This window comes from Thunnus thynnus, chromosome 5 (genome assembly GCF_963924715.1).
Source record: "Thunnus thynnus chromosome 5, fThuThy2.1, whole genome shotgun sequence".
NCBI lineage: Eukaryota > Metazoa > Chordata > Actinopteri > Scombriformes > Scombridae > Thunnus > Thunnus thynnus.
Window position 1 is genome coordinate 17,691,682 of NC_089521.1, and position 6,232 is coordinate 17,697,913.

Sequence of the window (6,232 nt, forward strand, 5' to 3'; positions counted from 1 at the left end):
AATAATATGTATTGGCCAAGTACACAAGCTCATCACATTTCTACGCAGTGATATATTTTAATTAACAACCACTGAGAACTAAATGAAGAAGTAATGGAGAGAAAGAAGTATGTTTTTGTGTCTAAATTTATTTTATTATTTATTTTATTATTTTATCCATGTAACTCAAGTGTATTATAACATTTGGATTATAATGCCTATATGAGCCTTGTTATTTCAGGAATCGACGGAATGCCCTTTATATGCTCTCTGTCTATGAACTGCTCTATTTCTAGATATTTCTCAGCATGTCACACATAAGACATGCAGCTTTTAGAAACCCTGTGTATCATACATGCTTTGCCGCTCTGCTCTGCTACAACATCAGTATTTTCTCTCCTCTGTTCCGCTGCCAGAGGTCGTCCACTTCTGTCGCGCGGCTTTAAAGGAGCCCAGTGACCAAACGACTCATTAATTGCGACCTAATTTGGCCCCTTCACGCTCATGCAAAGCTGTGTAAAATTGTTCTCACACAAACTGTTGTGAATAACAAACCCTCTTTGTGTGAACCTTATCGATTGATGCACGTGTGAGAGAGGGAGAGCACCTGCTCTATCTGTCCATCTCGGGATCATGAACACACCAAGTAGGTCTAATTTCTGAGACATTCTGCTGGGATGTGTCTCAATTGGGACCGAGATCAGAGGCTGTGATTGTCTATTGGTTTAGATTGGGTTGCTCAGTGCAATTCTGGGAACTTTTATTGCAATCTACAGATTGTAATGATGGAGAGCCCTCGATGTGGCAGCGCTGATTACATCAGCCTGCCTCTGTGTCTACCTTTCATCTCAGGTATTTATTCGTTCTCCGCGCACCATAAATTGCTACAGTTTCCATACGTCTCTCTCATTGCTCATATAGGGATGGACTCTCCATTACTGAAGGTAAGATTTAGAAGCTGGCAGTTTCATTTCACTCATTTATTCGTTCATTTATGGATCTTAATTAGAGAACAGACAAAACACAAACTGCATGTCTTAAAATACAATTCTCATTTCCTATTGGCTGCTTTGTAATTAAATACAGAGAGTTTTTTCTGGGTGGAGTTGGAGGGCAGAAGGCTCCTCCTCAACAGTTTAATGGCCAAGTTATTCTCCACCCTTCAGTCCAGTTAAAGTTACACTGTACTTTCACTTCTTAACTTTGATGTATATCACTATATGTATGTAAGGTGTATTTATGTAAATTCTTGGAGTTTTTGGTGTTTTTTTAATACCAGTAGTTTCTTAGTTAAAGGGACACATTCCTACTGAACCAGTGTATGAAGTATTAAGATCTTTTACTGAGGTAAAAGTTGTAATACAACAGTGACTAACTACTCTAAAAGTCCTGCATTTAAAGTTTTACTTAATGAAAAGCAAAGAGTGATCAGCAAAACATAGGTAAAATATCAAAAGTTCTCATTACGTGTTGTATTACTAGACTATATAGACTATATCACTATTATATCATTGCTGATACGTTAAAGTGGATGCAACCTATTCGTATTGTAGCCTAGTTATTTTCATATCGAGGTGAGGCTGACTGTATATTGTTGAGTTGTTCTAATCTATAACAATGCATCATATTGTATAAACTCAACATGTTTTGCATGTAAAATTTGCAAATGAAATGGAGTAAATGTGCAATATTTCCCTCTGAAAGGTGGAGTAGAGAATAAAATAGCAAAGAATGGAAAGTCTCAAGTGCCTCAAATTTGTACTGAAGTACAGTACTTGAGTAGATTTTCTCAGTTACTTTCCACCACTCTGACTTCTAATAAATCACCCTCATCTGTCTGCTGCTCTTATGAGAACCATTCCTGTGACATATGGAGGTGCTTCTTCCCACAGCCACACCTGACTGCTGCTGCTCTCCTCTCTCTGCACAGATGATATCACACGGCTAACTGCGACAAGATTCCCAAATGGCTCTCCTTTACAGATCTGACCATGTCACCCAGCTAAACCCAAATATTGTGCATTGTTGGTAAAGAGAGGTCAGGCAACTTGTGAGTCGGGTATTTTCAGGATGTGCTCTCTAATTAAGTATTCATGAAGCAGCAGTGGGAGCAGAGTATAGGTTTACACGACACTGGAGGTTCCGACGGCATCACCCCCCCCTCACCCCCCACCCCCCCTCCAACCTTCCCCATGTGTAATGCTCGACTTTCCCCCGCCGGCAGACAGGCCATCATTCCTAGTGTACTTCCAGCAATGATATCAAAAAGGTTTTTTGGTCAAGCCAAAGAGAGGTCACTGTAATAATACCCAAGGTCAGCGGTGGGAGCCAGCGAGTCTCCCAGTCATTATTCATTTGTTCACAGAGTTAATGACAGTTGCAGGGGGACGAGAACTTGGAGCCAGTAGCCATGTGATGTCACCAACACATGCCAAGGGATTAGGAGGGCAGGCAGGGGACAAGAAGTGTGGATTATACAGGGGGGGTGGGGGGGGGGACAACAACAACCTGCACTGCTCCGTCACTCAACTCTTCATGTTTAACTGCTGGAGTTATGACAAATAAATGGAGATGTCAGTGAATTATGAGAAGTGGATGATAACACTTACACACAACTGGCAAATAAAAAAAAGGAAGCTTGTATTTCCGTTAATAGTGCTTTTATTATTTCATGTTCATAATGCAGAACTGTAATATTCTTTTAGGATATATTTTACATGTTTTAAGCCCTCGGTTTGATAAAAGAACACGTGTTTAAACAAAACACAATCATTCATTTGCAGTCTTTTGGTAAATGACAAAATATTATGGGTGTTTTCATGGTGAGAGGTGATCCAGCAATTTCACTTTCTCTCATTTATTTCCTTTTTTTTCTACAAATGACAGTGTTTTATAGTCACCAGATTATATGTGATGGCGTAGTGAAGCACAGTGACTATACGCTGACGGGAAAACTGGAGCCTGTGGCTTTCACACACAGAGAGAATGAACAATGAACACACCTTATTCAGTCATTGGGCAGCCAGCGCACAGTAAACAATGAACCCCTCCCTCCTGTCTAGCACCATGTCTGATAATGACCACATCCACCACCGCTGATAGCGCTCCTCTTTTATGACCTACATGAGCATAAACACGGCTCAGATAAAACATTTCAGGAAGGATATTGAGAATATGATCAGCTGCGCACGTGTAGCAACAGAAACTGTGTTTTCATGTGTGTTTTTTTTTTTTTTTTTTTTTTCATAACATTATATTTAAAAAGCCATATGTTGCACATGTACCTGCTGGTCACTTGATCCATGAAGTGAAACGTTGTGGATTTGCTTTCTGCACCTAAAACTACTCCATATGTTGTTTTGTTTAAACAGCATTTAGTCAAACTCTTTGTTGCAGAGCAACTGTTAAAGGAGTTGCTCTCTTCTTCAGATACATCTGCTGAATAATGAGTCTGAAAATAATACGCATTTTTGGACAAATTATTCTTCAGGAATCCGCCATTTTTTTTTTTGGCCTTTTGCCTCCGCACCTAACATGTAGATACAGTAGATTCCCTGTTTGAGCGTAAGGTCAGAGTATAAATATGAACTGCATCTTGCATTACTTTCAGATGAGTGAAGCTGTCAGACCAATAATATGAGCTTTCAGTCCTACTTTCTGCCACTTATCCCCCATTCTAGGACCAAGGGGTCATGTGAAAATTGAAAGTGACAGTCAAACCAGCATGTTGAACAGGCTGATTGGACTAAGCTGTCATGGCCCAGATCAGAGCTCTTTAACACCAGGCCTATCAGAGGTCTGTCTGTTGAAGCCACTGGATCCCAATACAGACCAGCCAGAGAAAAGATACCCAACACAACAGCCATATAAACACAACATTACATAAGAAATCCATACAATGAGCTCTGAGTGATCAACAAAAGTAATTCACAAGAAAGTTTTATTGAGTTGTCTAATAAACTTGAGGAATACCAAGAGCTTTTAGAGTTCACCGGAGGGCTTATTCAACTCTCATTTCCAGTTTCAGATGAATGAAGTCCAGCGTTTGAATGAAAATGTTTGTATCACCTGTTTTTCGGATGATTTAATGAGCGCATGATGCTGTCACATGAAAGACTGTTTTACTTCATCGAAAGCATTCCCTGTCAATTTATATTTTGTTTCATATGCAGCATTGCACGAAGCTCTGTCGAAAGCAATCAGCCCGCCGTCACCCATTCAGATGATAATAAATCACGTCATTATCACTTTTACTTGGGTCCATCTTTGAAACGAGGGGGGGGGAATGAAATATTTTTTGTCAGGTGGAAGAATAACTTATGATCCTTTTATGTCCTGCTGAGAACCCTTGAAAATAATAATACACCACAGCAGAAGCACATGAACACTGAAAGGCACCGAGTGTTATAAATCTGATGGGATTTGCATATTTTGCCTCCCTAGCAGGAAGCAGGCGAAAGAAATCACATGGCTTATAAAAAAAAAAAGAAGAAGCGGTTACAAAACACGCTCAGAAGTTAAAGTTCACGTTAAGACGGATATGTTTCTCCAGAACTCACTTGTGATTGAAAAAATCTGAGGTATTCAAGGTAAAAGCTTCTTGAAGAACAGATATTTTTTATTCTTGTATCTGAAGGACTCCCAGTCACAAAGATTATTAACTAAATAATCAGTCATACTGTGCTTATTTGACCTTTGCTCCTTTTTTCTTTTACCCTAACAGTTTCTCTTTAGTTCACTTCTCTCTTCTTTCATCTTGAACAGGTTTACTTTATTCCTGCATTCAGAAATGCTTCAAGTGCCTTCAAAATGCGCTGAAAACCTTGCTGTCAAATAATATTAGTCCTTACTGAGGGAGCACTGTCATTTCACTCAAGAATCAAAGTCTCGCATCTTTTCTTTACTGTCTGTAGTGTCACGGTGGAAGTGAAGGATTAGTTTAAGGTTTGTTACATGTTTAAAAGAGAAAGTTGTCAAATGTGTTAATTTATTCATGTGAATCATTCTGGTTAAACTGTAAGTCTATTATATGATTGTTCTGCAGGTACATCATGTAGAGAAAGAGCAGAAAACCTTAAACTATTGACTCAAGTTTAAATAACACCACTAAAACTTTCCTGACTAGGATTATATACAAAGAAACTGTTATAATAAACACTTATTCATTTATTTAATTACACTTTTTTTTATTTATTCAAAGCCTTGAGATGCAAAACCTTCAAACTTTTTATAAGAGAATTCACACTGTTGGTTTCTGTCCTTAACTGAACTGCCTACTTTGCTCTGTGTCATCATACATGGTGTGTGTGTGTGTGTGTGTGTGTGTGTGTGACAAAGAGAGAGGAGGGTGAATTTACCAGGAAAAGATACGATCTTGTTATTTTAAGTTCAGATGTTTACATAGTTGTTTTAATTGAATTCATTGTGCTTTCATTTGTAATATTCAGTTGATTGATGACTTCATCATAACTTTTCTACTCACCTTCTTTCCTCTACTGCTGTTCAACACTTAAAACTTGCTCTTGCAGGTTCAAAATCTGTGGTATCATCTGAAAAAAAAGGCTTGCAGATAAATATAATGTTTGATCAATCAAACAAGACCCAGAATTAGCAAGTGATCACCACCAAATATCAACTCCTAGCTGCAGCATGGCGTCCTGTTTGGCAAAAAGATCAAAAGTTCTTCAAAACCACACACAGCAAAGCAACTCCAAAAAAAGGTGAATTATAACCTGAAAGAACATTTTAAAAATCAATAAACTTTCAGTTTAATTCCTCCTTTTTATTTTCATGTGTTGAAGTTATACACACTGAAGAGTTTTCCACATTTTAACTATAAAGGTTCTCCAACAGAAACTGCGAGAGGCATGAAACACTTCAGTTTGTTTGCTTCACTCTTTCTTTTTGCACACACACACACACACACACACACACACACACACACACACACACACACACAGCAAATTAGAGGCGAGTGTAGAGCAGGTTTTGTACATTAGATTTCCTCTCACACACGCACGCAGACATTAGAGACACTGTTGCTTTAATTGTGTGATACATGTTTTAATGTAAGAACAAAAACTCGGGCTCTCCTCTTTCCTCTAAAGGATCAGGTAAAAAAAAAAAAAAAAAAAGGCTTGTCTCCTGCCTTCCAATCCCGTGTCCATCCCAACATCAGAATTCTCCAACCCATGTTCTCCTCTTTTTTTTTTCTGATTCCACTGATCTGAGCTTGAAATGCGAAGACAGCAAA